General features: G+C 58.4%; 1 protein-coding gene across 3 annotated transcripts in view; it reads right to left on the bottom strand.

The window, feature by feature from the left end:
• SPRY3 (sprouty RTK signaling antagonist 3) overlaps positions 1-17,450 on the bottom strand; it is a 28,226-nt gene extending 10,776 nt beyond the window's left edge. For 2 of the 3 annotated variants that reach the window (XM_080365369.1, XM_080365368.1), the window contains exon 1: positions 169-17,450. The gene's annotated coding sequence lies outside the window, so the exon portion shown is untranslated. The remainder of the gene's footprint in view (positions 1-168) is intronic. The other variant, XM_080365370.1, reaches the window with a different exon arrangement.
• Between the last annotated feature and the right edge of the window lie 130 nt (positions 17,451-17,580).

Here is a 17,580-nt window from a genome sequence, read left to right on the forward strand (position 1 = left end):
GGGCCGCGGGGCTCCGGGTCGGGAATGCAGGCTGGTCCCCGGCGCTCCTTGTGAATGGGGGCAGCGCGGAGGATGGGAGGGAGGGAGGGATTTATTGCTGCCCGTTAGCATCTCTCTCTCCCTCTCTCTGCCGCTCGCCTTCCCGGAGCTGGAGCTCTTAACGCTTACCTAAGTGGCGTCATCCAGCTGAAATTGAATCGGCCCATTAGCAGTCCCCATAGAGCCCTGGGCATCCGCTCCCCAGATAATGACTGCAACGGAGCCGCGAGCAGCGCCGGGGCTGCGGGATGCAGCAGGCACTATTTAAACGTTTCCGTCTGCCTCGGGCTCCGCTTCCCGCCCTGCGCCCACCGGGACAGCCCGCCGCCCCCCCCCGGGACCGCGGGGACCCCGGCCGCCAGGGCATCGCGGTGCCGCCGCGCCCGGCCGGCGCTGGGGCAGGTGGTGCGGGGAGCGCGGCGGCTTCGGCTGCAAAGGGCCGGTGGCGACTGTCGGGCTCTGTCACCTTGGTCTGCAAATCGCTATGAAATGGGCACAGCCACCAGTCACCCTCCCGCCCTCCTGCGCCTGTCCAGCTCGCCTCTCCCTGGGCATCTCCGGAGGCATCACTGACAGCCCAGGCGCCGTCTGCCCCTGGTACGGCCAAAAAGTCTAAACTAACACCTGAATTAGCTCCTGTAATAGAAGCTTGGGGCAGAGAGGCTGGAAAGGGGCTTTTCTGCACTGAGATCCACAGACGTCCCATTTTCCCAGAAACAAAAGCCTCGGACTCGACGTCCAAACAGGACCTGGATGTTCTGTCCCAGACATTTCCCCGGGGCACTCCTTGTGCCGCTTTCCCTAAGGCAACAACCACTGCTCAGGAGCACCAAGGATCCTTGTGATACCCCTCGGTCCCATCTATGTAAATAAATCGGATGATTTGACAATCCCAGAGACACAAGGCCTCTCCTTGGTGACGCTGGACATCGCCTGTGGACCCCACCAGAGCTCCCACCCTCACTTTATTCCTCTCAACACTTCCAGGTTGGGCACCCATCCTTTCTGATAGCATTCGCCGAATAAGCAAAGCCACATTAACAGCTCGGGGAGGGCTAAGAACCTGTCTCCAAGCAGTGAAGCTGAAGTCATCAAGCCCTCAACCATGCCAGCCAAGCCCCTGGCAGCATGGGAACGCGCTCCCGCGGGGCGGGTAGCTGCCCAAGGCCCGGCTGCGCGTTGCTGGTGTTTGCTGCCGGTGGGTAATGCAGCGTCTGTGTGCGTGAGAGCAGGCTGCAGCGGGGAGGAAAGAGGGGGAGCCTGAATACAGGTGACAAAACCAGCTCTGCCACTTGTTGCTCTAACAGATGGGTGTAAACCAGGGTGATCCCACTGACCTCCATGGCTCGCTCCCAGCTGATGCCAGCAGAAGCACTGGAGTCCTCCCCAGCAGAGGCCAGGGACTCTGCTCTCCCAGCATGGTACCCAGATGAGCCTTTCCAGGCTCACTTTTAGGCACTTCTAGGCTGAGCGCTTCTCCATCTCCATAGGATCCCACCAGAGATGCTCCTCCAGGAGGACTTTCTCCAAGAGGAACAAGTCCCTGATAGCATCCCTCAGCCTTGGCTACAGCTCAGAGCCTTAACGCTGCATCTCCCTGTGCTCCCACGAGCCCCTCCTCCCCATCGCTCTCAGCTCTGTCTTTAAAGGCGCAGAAAGGAACCGAGTTGCCCAATTCCCAGTGACTGCCAGCTGGCTGTGAGCACCTGACTCCTAAAAGCACGTGTGATGTCCTCCCTTTCTCCCAGCCCCATTTTATCACTCCCACCTTGAGGTGCTGGTGATTCAGGCTTCCCTCCGCTGCCTCACAGCATCCCTAGCACAGCCTGCATCGTGCTCAGCCAGCGCTGCTTTATTCTTCACCCGCTGCCGAGGGAGGGCCAAAAAGGCATGAATGCAGAGATACCGAGACAAGTGGGAGGGTGGGAAGCGGAGGGAGAATAGCAGCCTCCTGGTGAGTTATTGACCGCAGCATCTCTGAAGAGGAGGGCTGGGAACCTGAATGCATTTGCAAAGCAGAAAAGTTCAGAGCTGCTCCCAAAGGAAGGGTCTGAGATAGAGCCGCCGGTGGGTTTTCAGAGGGTTTTTGGCTGTTGGAAGAGGGATGTGGTCCCCTGACAGTGCACAGCCATGATGTCAGCCATGTCAGGGGAAGGTGTGAGACTCTGTTAGATTCCTGGTGAACTCTCCCCACGCAAGGTCTGCAGGAGTGAGTGGCTGCCCCTGGACTAAGGATTTAACAGCCCTCCTGCAGCCACCCACCGCTGCCTCTGCCCAGTCTCAGCCACTACCTGCAACTCATCCCAGCTCCTCTTAACTGGCCTTTTGAACTGGTTTCATTCCTCCTTCCAGTCTGAATCTGCCACCTTTTAACCCCTCAAATGTCCTTGGGGTCCTGTCCAAAGGGACCAGAAGAGAAGCAGCTGCCAGAAGCCCCATCCTCTGCCCTTACTGTAGGGACTGTCAGCACATCTCCTGCCTGGGGACCTCTGATAGCACCCAGATACGGTCACTGAGATGGCAACAGCTCGTCCTCATGTTCCCAACTCCAGCTGAGCCCCCTTGACAAGTCCTCAGCACCTGTTGCAGATCTCTGCCTTGGAGGAACCCTCATCCCTGGCAATCCCAGCAGGCTGCCAGCAATTCCTCCCTGCTTTGCTCTTTCCACTCCACCTGCATATCCCAAACACCACAAAAAAGGTGGGGAGTTAGTCGCCTCCTTTCCCCTCCTCAAAAAGTGTTTTGCTAGATACACATACATGTTCACAAGACCAAAAGAGCTAAATCTGGAGCCTGGAGAACTTAGCTGCAATTTTAAAACAACCAGGAGAGCTCAGCACTGTTTTCCAGGCACACTGTCCAGCCGCCTCCAAGCCTGACCACCTCTGGTCTTGCTGGTGCAGACAGCAGCCGAACAATTAAGCGCTGTGAATCAGTCCAGAAGCGGGAAGCGGAGAGGAGAATATCCCAGAGCAAGGCTGAAGATGTCTGATCTCTTCTGATGCTATTTGCCAAGCTTGGGCACAGGGGGAGGGTCATCAGTTAAAGATGATGGGGGGGGGGGGGGGGGAGGAGAGGATAAAGAGAACATGCAATTCCCCTAATTAAATCAGCCAGAAACAATGAGGTGCTGGTGCCCTCTAATTTTTAGATTCACAGATTTTAGGGCCAGAAGGGACCGTGATGTTCATCTAGCCTGACAGTCTGTATTATGTAAAAGCCACTTGAAGCCAGACAGTGCCACTAGCTTTTTAGAAACAACAGCAAGTGCCGGGGAACTTATTAAAAGATCGAGATTCTCTGAAGGTGGAGAGACATGTGGCTCTCAACACACGCTCTGGTAAGGAGGAGGCCAGGTACATCCACCCCACTGGGCTCAAGCTGAACAGACGGCAGCACTGGGGGAAAGAAAACATAATTTTCCTTCCATGTCACACCGTTCCTTTGCCCAGCAAAGACGGATAAGCAAGCAAGGAAAAAAAAAAGCAATCCCTTCCTTGTATTTCCTTTTTGAATCTTCCCTAGTCCCTGGAAAAGAAACACCCTACAGGGATCCTGGCCCCGAGACATCTCTTGGTGTACATGCTTTGGTGTAAAACCCCACCGTTTGCAGGGGTGCAGATTTGTAGCAATGAGAGCTGAGCCCGACCTGCCATGCGAGCCAGATCCTGAGCTCCTTACTCAGCCTGCAGCACCACAGAGGTGTAGTCATTGACTGCAATGTGAGTTTCTCTCTGAAGATGGAGCCAGGCAGCATAAAACATCAATAAAGATCTCAGGATGCGTCCCTTTAATGAGCTGAGATTGTAACACGCTGACGGAGCTTGCCAGAAGCTGCCCATTCTGTCAGGAGGAGTAGATCCTGCTGGAGAAGTGTTAAGTGGGTCCTGCTGACTCACTGATGCAGATGGCTCCATCCCCACGCTGACGGCGGTGAGGCAGGAGGTACTGTCTCAGGGGAGAGCATCCAGCGCAGGGGCTGAGCTGGTACCCCGGCATGTGAACCCAGCCGGAGGGTGAATGCAAAAGGAGGTGTATTGGGGTTTTTTGTCCGTGTCCCACTGTGCGTAGCTCAGGGTGTCCCGGTGCATCAGTGGGCTCCCTGTGCCTCCACGGCAGCTCTTTTTGTACAGAAAATATGTTTGTCCCCACGAGGTCCCTGCCCAAATCCTTATCGCCCCCCGCAGCAGAGAAACCAGAGCAAAGACATGACTCAAGCAGCAAGTGTGGCTTCTAATGTTGTACACAGAGAGCCCAACCCTGAGGTCCTTGGGAACCTGCGCAGGGCGGGTAAAGCCGGACAGGGCACTGGTTATAGAGATATTGGGGGGGGGGGGGGTATCAATATAAGCATATCCTTGCTGGAAAATTGTTAACTCCACCTTCCAGCTCCCTGGAAGGACTGGCAGGTGCCTGAGCACCTGTTCCGCCTGCGGTACAGGCAGCCAGCTCTGGAGCTGGACCCCTCGCACCGTATCAGCCAGCTGGCTGCAAGGGGTTCCTCCTTTGGCAGGCGAAGGGTGCAGAGCTGAAGGAGTCTTGTTCCTATTAGGAACAGGCTGCCTTTGGTGAGCCAAAGCCTGAGGTCTGTGTGGGGTGCCGTGTGGGAAGGTGATGTCTATTTCCCTAGCCAAAACCCGTTGCTACACCCACCAGGGAATCAGGTACCAAAGGGTTTGCACTCTCCAGACCCTAACTGTCCCCAGAGAGCCTGTGGAGCACCGGTCCCTCTTGCCAGGCTTGACCCAGTGTCTGCCGGACATATGCTCTTCATCCGACCTCTGTCTGTATGGCACCTTCAAGCCCTGGCTTGATGGGGATGTGAGGCTCCCATGACTGTCTCTTCTGTCCCCAAGCCCTCTGGGCCAACTCTCTCCCTGGCTTCTATGCCCCATGCTCCCTGTGCTTGCTTCTCCACCACCCTGATTTTTCCTAGGAGCAGTCACCACCCACCGTTTCAGGTCTTCAGGCTTTCCAGAGGTCCCAGACTGAGCTCCACCATGTCTATCAGGCATCCCTCCTGCAGATGCCCGAGTGCACTCAGGTCTCCACCAACCAGCTGGTCCATGCACCCAGCAGCAGATCTTCCACCTCCTGCTCCCCTCCAAGCCCAGGTACCTGACCCGAGCATCCTCCCTCGCCTGGGTACCACGCTTCCCAACCCAGACCAAGCCCTCTCATGCCCCACTGAGCAAAATTCCTTCCCCGGGGATGGAGGTGGTGGGCAGGGGGGGTGGGAGGCAGCTCCCCCCAATTTCTTTGCCTTCAGCACTTTGAGTTCCCGTTTCAATGTCACTTTAACTTGAGCGTGCGCGTGTGCAGGGGAGAAAGGCTCAGTATTAAATTGCCAATCTGGTCACATGTTGCCTGGGATTTGGCCGTAGCTAAGCAGCACCACCCCCGCATTCACTTTTTTGGCTGGTGACTCCTCTGCTTGGTGTAAGGCAGAGCCGGCAAAGAATAGGAGAAACCGGAGGGAGAAGGAAAAAAAAATAATAAAAAAAATAAGGCGAGTCATTGTGAATGTCAGGAGCTCCTCGGCTGCGGGTGTGACAGCGATCCTCCCCCTCCAAACTTGCTCCGGGTGAGAGCCAAAGAGAGAGGATTTCATTAGGATCTGGTAGCAGGCTATTTTCAGAGCTGACATCCTACCCACGGCTAAAAATAGCTGGTCCCCTCCACGCAAACCAGGGTTTCTTTTCTGTTAAACTTTAATAAACCTCAGCAAGGCTCAGACCTTGCTTTCTCCCCACACTTTGCTCCCTTGCTTGCCCCTCTTACTTCCATCATCCCTTGCTTTCCCTTTTTGCCATCCCTCATTTCCCACTGCCCCGGAGTCCTCTCCTACCTAGTCCCAGCTTGCAGGGACTGGAGTGGAGGCATCACCGCAGTGGGGCTTGGGGAGCGGAGGGCTGGGGTCGCCTCCTACCCCAAAGCAGCATCCTGCACATGGAGCCGGGGGCTCTGGGTGGCCAAGAAGGCAGTGAGGCCTTGAGACCCCTGGGCTGCTGCCAGGTGCAGGCAGGGAGCCTCCGGCACCCCTCCAGATCTCAGCCCCGCTCCCTCGGAGTGCCCCAAAAGCAGGGGCTGCACACGCTGCACCCCAGGAAGGTGCAAAAGCACAGCTGGAGCGCGGGTGGAGCCAGCCCAGCCGCAGCCCCAGGGCCTGACCCCCACCAAAGGAAGATGCTTTGCTTTGGTGCCCCACGCTCAGGCGTGGGGAACCCAGGGCACACGGCCGGGCTGGACTCGCGGGGTCACAGCACGAAGCTGTCCCACCTGTAGAGGCTGGCTCCAGCACTCAGCTGCAGTCACCTCTAAGAGGGCTCTCCTGAAAACACCGCCAGCCTAAAAACTGCGTCCCTCCCCGGGGGGGCTCTCCCTCTCCTGCTACGGCTGGCCCTCCTCTCCGAGGGGCTGTAGCAATTCCCTCCCTTCATTAGCACTGCCACCTCAGAGGTATTTATAGCCAGCACCTACCCCCTCCTCTGGGCTTTTTTAAAGACAACACAAATTAAACTCCTTCCTGAGCTCCTCTTTAGTCCAGCCTGGCAGCCCCAAATCCCATGGCTCGGAATAACCAACCCCTGCAGAGACCTTCCCTGCTCAGTGCATGCACCCTCCCTCTTCCAGCCCCAAAACTTCCACGGCTCCCGGCCCGGCACAGCCAAACCTCAGCAGAGGCTGCAGCCAGTCCGCGCTCTGCTGCTCCTCGGATGGAGCCAAGGGTCACCCTCAGCTGCCTTCTCGGCTCCCCCCAGCCACCCATCGGTCCCTGCCAGCTCGGAGCATCCCTCGCACCCACATCCCCAGGCAGCCTCGCACACCCAGGTGCGCGGGCAGGGCCGGTGAGGGCCGGCCTGGCACACCTCGGGGACAGCCAGGGGGACTGGGAGCAGTCTCATCAGCTCAGCCCAGCGCCCACCAGCACGGTGGGCTCCGCTCGCCTTCTCCCTCCGCCCCACGCCGGGTGTGCACCGGCCCTTTGGAGGCCCTGGCCGCCGGCCAGCCAGCCATTTCCTGGTAATCTAATAGCTGCAGCAGATGAACTGAAAATGCATTTCCTGCCACCGTGCTGTAAAATTTTTATTAATGTAAGGAGAGAACGGAGCGCTGGCTCATGCCGCCCGGGGCCGCAGCGGGGCGGAGGGCAGTGGGACCTCGGCAGAGCAGCCGGGGGCTGCAGGGACAGCAGCTGTGCCCCGGTGATGCTGCCAGAAGGTGGAAGTATAGGGCTGCATCCCCCCACTGGCAGCATCGCGGTACGGGGAAACTGAGGCACGGGCAAGGGAAGTGCCTCCCATGGAAGTAAAATTAGGCAGCAGTCCCCCAGTTGCCTCCCCAGGGCAAAGGACCATGCGGGTGGGTTTTGCAAGGGGGGCTCATGGGGATGGAGGCACGGGGAGAGGAGCCAGCGTGCCTTGGTGGATGGGCACTGCGGTGGGAGACCTGCCACACATTGCTGCCTGCCCTCCGTGTGGCATCTCACCCACCTCCTGCCTGTCTTCATGCCCTGGGCTGACTCCTTCCCAGCTGGAAAAGGGACATCCCAGTTAAAATCCCCCATTAAGGCTCTCCTGTGTAAGGAACAGCCTATAGCAGCCAGTAAATAATGACCACCAGCCTCCGAGTTTGCCTGGGAAGGGCGCAGAAATGCTTGCTAGGGAGGAGAGAGGTGCTGCAGCTGGGACACGCGTGTCCTCGCAGCTCTATTTCGGCAGCAGTTGCTCTTTCCACCCACGATCTAGAGCCCGCAGGGGCTCTGCAAAGGACCTGCAGAGCCAGCAGCCAGCTCGGCATCCTCTCCACACCCCACTTGAGCATCCCCCTCCCCACTGACCCCCAGCCCCTACATCCCACTCGGGGACAGTGTCACCACCCCAGGGTATCCAGCTGGTGACATCCCTGTGGTGACAGGGAGCAGGCAGCCCTGGGGCCACGGAGCTGGAGCCGTTTGCACAGCCCTTTTCCCACTCGGAGCCTGCTCCCTGTGCCAAGGCAGAGCTAAATTGGAAAAACACACACAATGACCTCTTGTGGAATGTAGTATGAATATTTGATAGGTCTAATGTAATCATATCCAATCGATACAGGCAGGAATATCTCTCCCCCTCCTCCCCTGCGCTCTCACTCTGCCCTGTCCCTTCCTCTCTTTCCCTCTCTCTCCCTCGCTCTCTCTTTCATTAATGCATTCTCCACTTTACATTATTTATTAACTTCCTTCCTTTTTTTTATTTAGAAAAAATAAATTAAATAACAGTGGTTATCTGGAGGCTTGGACCCACCTGCCTAAGCGCTTTTGGGTCAGGCAAAAACTTTTCTGACCTTCTCTCACCTCCTCGCCTTCCTTTGCTGAGACAGGGAGGGTCTGCCACAGGGCTGTGACCCCCTGACACCCCATCCCTCACTGCCCCTCAACACAGCCCATATCTCACCTCCCCAGGGCATTGCTCTGGTATAAGCCCCGAAAATCCCCTGGGCACATCCACCCATTGCACATGGCACAGCAGAAGATGCCCCAAGCCCATAAGCAAGCCCCTGAGGCACAGGCAATGCCATGGAGGTTGAGGGTCTCCAGGTCAGGCCAGAAGGACAGTGCTCCCACCTCCAGCATGGCAGAGCTCCCCCACTGCCTCCCAAACCAAGCCTGGCTAGGGCAGCGACATGGGCAGGGTGGTGGTCAGACCCGTGGGGAGCCGATGCTCTGCTCCAGGGTCTCACAAACCCAGCTCATCTGTCCCTCGCTGTAGTTCCCAGAAAAAGCATCTTCTAAGATAGGCTTCAGGGCTCCATTGGAGGGTGGTGGTAAGCGGTGGCACCAGTGTCCCCCTGCTGCCTGCAGCCCCCCAAACCCCACCTTTCGGCAGTGGCTGGAGCTTGTCTGGCTGCAGATCCCAGCCACTGGCACTTGGTGAGGTGGGACCCACAAGCGGGAGGAATGGGAGGCTAAGCCCACCACAGGGAGGGGTCTTCTGGCACATTGCCACCGATGACGGGTGAACTCCAGCCCACGCCCCCCACTCCACACCTGCAGAGCTGGTGACAGAGAGCAGCGGAGATGCTTGAAGCCCCTTAATGGGCTGGGAAAGGTGAGGAGGAGGTTGAAGCTTCCTATATGGGGCTGGACTCTCCCCAAAGCTACTTCCAGAGCTTCCCAGAGCAGCCAGGCATATTTTGGCAGTCCAGGGGTGCTCCCTGGGGATGCTGCTGGTCCATGCTGCCCTGCCAGGGTGGGCTGAGCACAGGGCAAGCCCTGGGTAGGGACAACCACACTGTCTGCCTCTGTGCCAAGAGCCCTGACACCAAGACCCCCCCAGGGCCACTTAATAGGGAAAAGAGACCCTAGGCTGGAGAGCTGCATTCCTCCACTCCAAGCAGAGCTGGACCTGAGGGGCCACGGAAAAGCTGGGGCAGGGCCAGGTTCGGCTGCAGGCAGTGAGAAAGTCGAGGCGAGTGGGGAAAGGGGGCTGTGCAGCAGCCAAAGCAGTGACCCCGGGGAGGAGGGTACCCCTGGGGCTGGGGTGTGGGGGTGAGCAGAGGGGGTGAACCCAGGGATGCCCTGAGGGAGCTGGCAGGCAGCCCTCCCCCGTCATGCTGCCTTCAACTGCTCCCAAATACAGCAACTGGCAAAAAGGGGGACCTGCACGCACCACCCCTCTCTTGAAGGTGGGTGGCAACAGGACATGCCTTGCTCGGAGACTGCATCAGCAGGGCTGGCCACCTTGCAAGGAGAGACCACGGTGTTTTGTTGGGCAATTTTGAGCTGGGGAGCCCCACTACGGGACTCCGTCCACCTCCCGATGGCCATGCTGCTGCCGGGTCCCAGCAGGGTGGGAGAGAAGCCATGGCCTGAGCCCCTGGTGCAGGCAATCAGGCACAGGGGTGATGCTGGGGAGCACATACAAGAGCCACAGAACAGACCTGGGGACATGCAACATGGGTCCTAGTGGGGCTCTGAACCTCAGCTGGGATGAGGTCCTGGGTTTAATGGGCACAGTCTCTGCAAGGCTCCCACCTGACTCATCCCACCTTCTTCCACTCATCCCCAGGGGAGGTCAATCTCCTTCCTCCTCGGGTACCTGCTCTGGGGCAGGAAGAGCATCCACCCGCAGGACAGGAGAGGAAATTCTGGTTGTATAGAGCCTCATAAAGGCTCACCTTTCCCCTGTCTCCAGGGGGAGGCATGGGCAGGTGCAGATGCTGCCTCATCCCTGCACCAGCACCTGGGTGTCTGTCCCTCTATGGACACCCCCTTTTCCCAGGCAGGGCAATGTGAGGCTGAATATTTTATTTTCCATGAGGGAAGGGTGTGAGAGCAGCCTGGGAGAGGACCTGCTGCTCCAAATACACAGGTAACAAAGTCAAAGGAAGGACTTGTCTTTTCCCACAGTTGGCAGCTCCTCCCTTTCTGGAGGACACCACCAAGCACATATTAATGGAAATCAGGAAATTAAGTCAGTTCATGGTTCCTTGACTCAGTTTACCACTTCTGATAGGTGCAATGGCTTATTCTTTGCCTGCAGTTATTTGGGAAGCATCCTTTCTTCTCCCATGCTATGGGAGATGTGGCAGACCCCCAGGGCACAGCCAAAGGAGGAGGTTGGCCACTGCTTTCCAAGATACCATGATCCAAAGCACCTTTGCCGGGGGTTATCACAGAGCAGGCTAGAAGGAGGGCAGTGATCCAGCCTCAATGTTGGCCATAGCTTCTCCCCCACTGCTAGTGTCCCCAGGCAGCCTGGGGGATATGCGGGATTTCAGCTGGGAACAGGCCTGAGAAAATCATGGGCTCCCTGTGGAAAGCACATCTGGATCCACCTGGGTCTGTTTGGAGAGAGAAAAGGATCATTCATCCCTGAAGAGGGAAGGCTGAGAGTTTCCTGCTTCCCCACTGAAGGTTTCCAGACGGGTCCCGTGGAGGAGCTGCATGTCCCCACCACTGGGTCTCATAAACCAGGGCTGCTCAGGGCACAGGGGAGGTAGAGCCACCCAGGTCTCCCAGCAAACCAAGATGTAGCACTGGTGGGGCCCTGGGGGACTGTGACAGCTCTCCCCAGACGGCTCCTCCATCACCCTCGTGCCTGGCTCACGGATGCACCAGCACTGCCGTCGCACATGTCACCGCTGCCCAGCCCCAGCGCACGCTCCCCTCGTGGCTGGGTTATGCTGAACCAGGAAAATCAATAGTGGCTGTCTGCTGATGGCCAGACCGGGCGGGGGGGTCAGACGGAGGGGAGGCAGGGGCTGAGGCGAGGCAGGGGGACAGAGGAAGAGCAGGGGGACCCCAGAGGCTCGGGGAAAGGCAGCAGAGCTGCATGGCAGAAGGTTTGGGCAGAGACCTGCAAGGGTTTGTCTCCCATCCCCAGAGGGTCTGCAGGATTCACCCTGCTGATGCAGCCCCCTTCTCCCAGCCCCCTGGCAGAGACCCGGCTGCCATAGACACACGGGAACCGGCAGGGACTCTGCTTTAATGCAAATCACTTATTGACCCTGCAGAGCTGAGGGCGGAGGAAGATTGAAAGGAGGAAGTGTAGGGAAAGAGCTCCAATTAGCAGCATCAAAGCTATATATTATCTTCTGGAACGAGTGCCCTGGCCAGCAGGCAGCAAGCCAGCGCAGTGGCTGCTGTGCAGCATGGTGCTGGGGGTGACCTGGCCTTGCACAGAGCCCGGGGACCCCCCAGAGCATCCCCACTCACCCCCCAAGAAAGCCCCCAGTGCCCACCACCCTCCCCCGCAGGCAGAGGCTGCGCAGCTCAGGGCGGCCCTTGGCCACACGCACCCAGTTGGGAGAAGGGAGCCGGAGCTGGGGAACCTGCCAGGTGGCTGCTGGGACCAGGGAAGGGGCAGGTGACATCGTGCCAAAGGATGGGCAGAGAAGGACCTTCCTCCTCGGCCATTTGCCCTCTCCTCACGGGATCCAGATGCCCGTGGTGGTGCTCTACATCATTTCAGTGATTCCCTCTCACTTTCCCAAGACACTGAGAAGAAGAAATTTACTCAAGAGCCCTGGGAAAAACAGCTCCATGGCAGACAAGCGAGAGGTAAAAGAGCTGCTGGGGTGTGGGGCCCAAGGCAGGAGGTTTGGAGCCACCAGCAGGAGCTGGGTGCTGGAGGGTCATGCCCATATTTCCTGCTGTCCTCCCCGAAGGAGGGGACACCCAAAGGGTGTCTTCAGGGCCCCTCCATTGCCGCAAAGAAAAAAACATTGAGAGCAAATGCTCCACTTCTAACAGAGAGAGAACCCTCTGTCGCCTTCCTGCTCCACCACTTCCTACCATGCCTCTGCCTCCAGTACCTCCAGCATCTTCACGTACCCTGCAAGGGTCCCACGGACTCGTTTCCTGAGCCCACCCACACGTGCCTCTGACCCCAGGATCCCAGGGGATGAGGAAGGGTCTCACATCCCCAGAGACACCCCAGCATCCCTGGGCAGACACTGTTCCCAGGAGAGCTTCAGAGGTTTCCTGAGCTGAACAAGCCCCCGTTGTGTGTTCCCCTTTCCCTTGAACTGCCTCCCTGTCCTCAACAGGGAGCTGGGAGCGAGAGGACCACAAAGCCTCCAGCTCCCCCACGGCACATATTCAATATCCCATAAATGTTTGTCTTTTACAGGACACGTCAAGCACATACTCCAGCTTGCAGGAAGGAGACTTGCCAACCTAACGGCTCATGTCAGGAGCTGTGGGATGAGCTCCTGATTCCTCAGACCTGCGAGCACTGCCTCCTCCTGTCTGGGGTCTGTACTGGCCTCAGACATCAGAGGATGCCCGCAGTTGAGTGCAACCTGTGAAGAGGGTGAAGGTCTGTGAGAAGAGCACAGCTCACACCCGAGCCCAGATCCCTTCTGGGTTCTCCCCCTCCATGGTCCTACAGGCAGGGGCAAACCATGGGTCCGGCCGCACCATGGCTCTGGAGCTCAGAAGGTGACACCAGGGTGGGGTGGAGGAACCCCAGATTGGAAGGAGATGCTCTCCTTGCAGACATCCCACTGAGAACGGTCCCGTGAGCTGGTGACAAAGGTGCTGCCGGTCCAAGGGGGAGCGGAGGCAGCTGGCAGCACGCAGCCCCCAGGCCAAGCTCATCGGAGAGAAACCGTGACGTAAGGCTGGGGGAAGCAGGGTCCTGGCCTTTCCCAGGCTCCGCCGTGCTCCACGCTCCAGTTCCCTGCCAGTTTATCAGCCACTGGAGTGCAACCAAGGGAACATGGGCCAGGACAGAACAAACAAACATCCGAGTTTGGGCTTCCTTCCTTCCTTCGAACAACCAAAAAAAAAAAAAAAAAGGGGGGTGGGGGTGGTGGAATTAAATTCATTTTAAAAAAGCAAAACTGAAACAAGTCAAATAAATAAGCATTTTTGTTTCTGTGGGGATGTGATGCATTTTTGGGAGTGGGAGCTTGGCCTCGGGGAGAAGTAATGCCAGAGCAGCAAAGCCAGTGACAGCACAGGTGGCCCCATGGGCAGCTCACCACTGCACCCAGAGGGACCCGGCGCGTGTCCCTCGGCTCCGATAGCCCTTGGATCAAGCGCTGTGCAGGTGTCAGGATCGCAGCCACACTGGGGGCTTTGCCTCAGGTTTTACCTCGCATTCTTATCACCATTGTGCACGCCAGCTTCTCCTGCTAGCCTCTACTCCCTCAACCCTCTTGAAATCACTGACCAGTATCACTCTAAGAGACAGAAGTTTAGAGGCAACTTTAGTCCTAAGAAGTGTCATGAAAGGACAGAGTGAGGAGGAACAGAGGGGCTCAGCCCCTTAAGACACACCAGAAAATCCCCCTGGACTCTCAGGTCCCTAACACAGCCACATTTCACCAGTTCATAGCCTATTGAGAGGGGAAGTTCTGGTGGGCAGAGGTTGTTTTGCCCTTTTCATTTCATTACAACAACCTTGCAGCATGGGTCAGTTAAGACCAACCAGCAACTGGAGCTCCAGTCCCTGGACCCTCCTAACCCTGACCTCCCAAAGGTCCTCCGGATTTTCCTCCCATCTTTACTATGCTGTGTTATCCATGATGGGGTTTGTTGGGTTGAGATGGGCCAGGTTGGTTCGTTCATGTTGGTTGGGTTGTGTCACTCTCGTTGGGTTGTGTTATGTTGGATCACTGGCGTTGGGTTGGGTTGTTTTGGGCCACTCACATTGGGTTGCGGTGGGCTGGGCTGCATCATTCAGGTTGGATTGTATCGAGTTGTGCTGTTTGGGTTGAGTTGGGCTGGATGTGCATCAGAATAACATAGTTCCTACACCCAAACTGACATCTTTCAGAATTTTTGTCCTGTGAGTGTCCCACACTCATTTCCAGGAACATCCCCTGTCCGCTCAGGCGCCTATTGTTCTGGTTGCTCTTGTGGAAATTGCCATGTTTCCTGTAAAACGTGAATTTCCTGTCTTGACATGCGGAAATGTCCCCCAATTTTTGCCAGCGTGGAAGCCACGTGTAAAGAGAAACCTGCGTGTGCCCTGCACGTCACAGAAAGCACCACCTGACATCAGCACCGGCAACACAACCCCTAAGAAATCCTGTGAGCAGGGAAGGGTGACAGATTTCTTGCACGGCCCGTCAGAGGGGAATGAGCGAGCCAAACGGAGGATGCATCTGTAGGATGCAGAGTCACTTTCCTCTGTGCGTGGTGATGCGCTGCTGACCTCGGAGCCCCACGGCATTGGAGCTGCTGCAGGGACTGGCAGGGCCTTTCCCAGGCAGAGGGCTAATTCTGTATCCCCCGGGCCGGATGCGGTATCTCGTCACCAGCACCCATTAGGGAAGGGAAGAGCATTGTGTGGGCTGTTGCTTTTTTTAAAACCGTTTCTTGACCCCAGGTCTAGCATGCGAGTGAGAGCCGCTGCTGGAGGAAGGAGGGGAGAAGAGGAGGGGGGGCAGAAAATTCCCAGGTCCCAGCTCTCCCTGGGAAATCCCCAGAAAGCTCCCAGGCGCTTTCTTTCCCAGCACACAACATACTACGTGCCAGGGCCAAGCAGCAGGTGCATGTCCAAAGCGCTGGGCATCTGGGGGAGAGGGTAGCCAGCCAGCGCACCTCCAAGGGGGACTGGGGTTGTGGCACTGCCAGCCCCTGCCCCACAAGACGCGGCAGGTCCAAGCTCAGCTCTGCAGGGCACAAGAGGGACTGCACACCCTGGTGAGCTCATCTACGTGAGACACAAACCATGGGACATCCTGATGCTGCTGCACTGCTCGTCCTAAACGCAGCCAGCGGAGACACCACAGGAGGGGGATTTTTCCTCCCCAGAGCCCCCCAGACCCTTAGCAGCTTTTCAGCTGATTCACTGTTTATTCGTGTCTGCTCACATCCACCGCTCACGACAGGAATACACCTGGATCTTGCAGACACCCAGGCGCTGTGTCAGAGGTGCTGAGCACCAGGGCATGGTGGGAGAGGGGCTGGGGCTGGGGCTTCCTGCCAGGCCCATGGTGTGCGGGAGAAGGACCAAGACACGGGGCGAGGCACCGGGTGAGCATGAGGAGCATGGGGCTAGCCACTGCCTGCAGCCATGCAGCTGCTGCCTCCCCTGGGGAGCTGGCATCAGGGCACGATTGCACCCCGGCAGCCTGGGAAGGGCCCGCGCCAAATTCTCATGGAGGCTGAGATGCCTCTGCCGTGAGCTCACCGAGTGACTAACTTGTTTATCTCCCTTGGGAGCTGTACCAAGTTTTTGGGAAGCAGCAGATCCCCGCCAGCTCCTCTGCCTGTTCCAGGCGCCGCCCCCACCCCTTTCCTGAAAAACACTCTCGGAAAAACAGAAAGCTGTGGTGACACACCACCACGTCCCCTCGCTGTGAAGGCAATCACAGCAAGTGGCTGTTCCACCTCTTGCCAGACCAGCACACCCAGGAGTGCGACAGTAGGGAAACTGAAAGGACTCTAAAGGCCCACGTTCTGGAAAACTGGGCATGGAAATTGCAGTACAGCACAGACTCCACACTGGGGAGAAGCATACAGTGCTTCGCTGGGGCGAACTGTCTATGCAGGTACCATGGAGGAGCAACCCAGACCTCATCCTGCCCCATCTCCAGCACATGAGACAGGGCAGCTGCTTGCCAGGGATGTGGCCACCAGCCCAGAGCGATCTCCGAGGATGCCAGGGCTCAGCACCACTCAGGATGCATCCGATGTGCTGAGTGGCAGCAGGGTTAGCCTGCTTGGGGATGTTCTGCCCTCCCCGTTGCCTGCCAGCACAGCATGTCCCCAGGTGACAGGGACATCATGGGACACCCTTCAGGCCAGGCAGCGGCCACGGACCATCTGCAGGGAGGAACAGGGTCCAGGGGGTGCTTCTCCCCAGCACGACAGATGCTGGAGATGGACAACAGATGGGCAACTGCTGATGGGACAAGCAGGGGTGGAATCCATTCCTCTACAAAAGCATCATCTTATAAGCATATGACCGATGGGTTAAAGCAATCCACATGTAAGCAAACTTCAGAGCTCCAGTGCCACCATGCGTCATGTATCCTCACCCCACGCTGCCATCCCCATGCCACCTGCGCTTTCGGATCTATCTCCCTCTGGATCCGTGCCCAAAGGCGACTCGGCACCACAATCCTGCACTGAAGATGCTTCATGCTAGAGAAAAGAATTAAATACCCGGGGGCTAGAGCTGCTGCTTCGAGGAAGCCCAGGGTGTCCGCCCTTGCTCAGGGCAGGGCGCCCAGCAGGTCTGGCGGGGGATGCCCCAGGGCACCTTCAGGGCCAGGAACGGGCCCCAGAGGCGGGGGAGGGCGAAGGGGCCGGGGGGAGGCGGCAGCCACCACGGCCGGGACCAGGCAGCCCGCGCCGCCCCTCAGCCTCCCGCCCTGCACCCTGGTGCCTTTAAATGAAAACCGGCATTTTATACCCCAAATAGGTAGCGTCTGCCCCGCCCCGCCCCGCGCGGTACGGGCAGCTCCCGAGGCTCGGCCCGGCCCCGCTCCCTGGCACGCCTTGTCCCTCCCCGGGCGCAGACCGCAGCCAAGCCGGGAGAAGCAGCAGGCCAGGGACGGATGCAGGGACAGGACCGCTGCCTCCGAGCCGGCGCTGGCCCCAGCGCCAAGCCCAGCACCGGACCCAGTCCCAGCTCAAAGCCCAGCACCAAGCCCGACCCGGCCCGGCCCCGCTGCCAGCGGCAACACGGCGGCCCCGCCGCCGGGCCGGGCGCCGGCACAGCGCGCATGCGCGGCTCCGACACTCCCCCTCCCCGCGACGCTCTGGGCTGCGGCGTGCCCCTCTATGGTTCCCCCCGGGGCGCTCCACGGTTAAAGCACCGAAGCAGCTCATCACACGCCCCCGCTGCTTCTCGCCCGGAGCCTCTCCGGAGAGTCTCGCTGCGCGCAGAGGCTTTTCGCCACCTCCGCGCCCTAGGACAGCCAGGTCTTCATAGGGCGTGCAGTGCTCTGGCCGCCCTCCCCGTCTCTATGGTGTGTTCGGCGCTCTACGTAGCGGCCTCCCAGCTCTTCACAGCCACCAGGGCCGCGGTCTGTGGCGCCTCCTGCCGCCGCCCGGTGCGGGCCCTGCCTTGCTCCTCTCCCGCGGAGCGCGGGGCC

This window comes from Falco punctatus (assembly GCF_963210335.1).
Source record: "Falco punctatus genome assembly, chromosome: 15".
Taxonomy (NCBI): Eukaryota; Metazoa; Chordata; class Aves; order Falconiformes; family Falconidae; genus Falco; species Falco punctatus.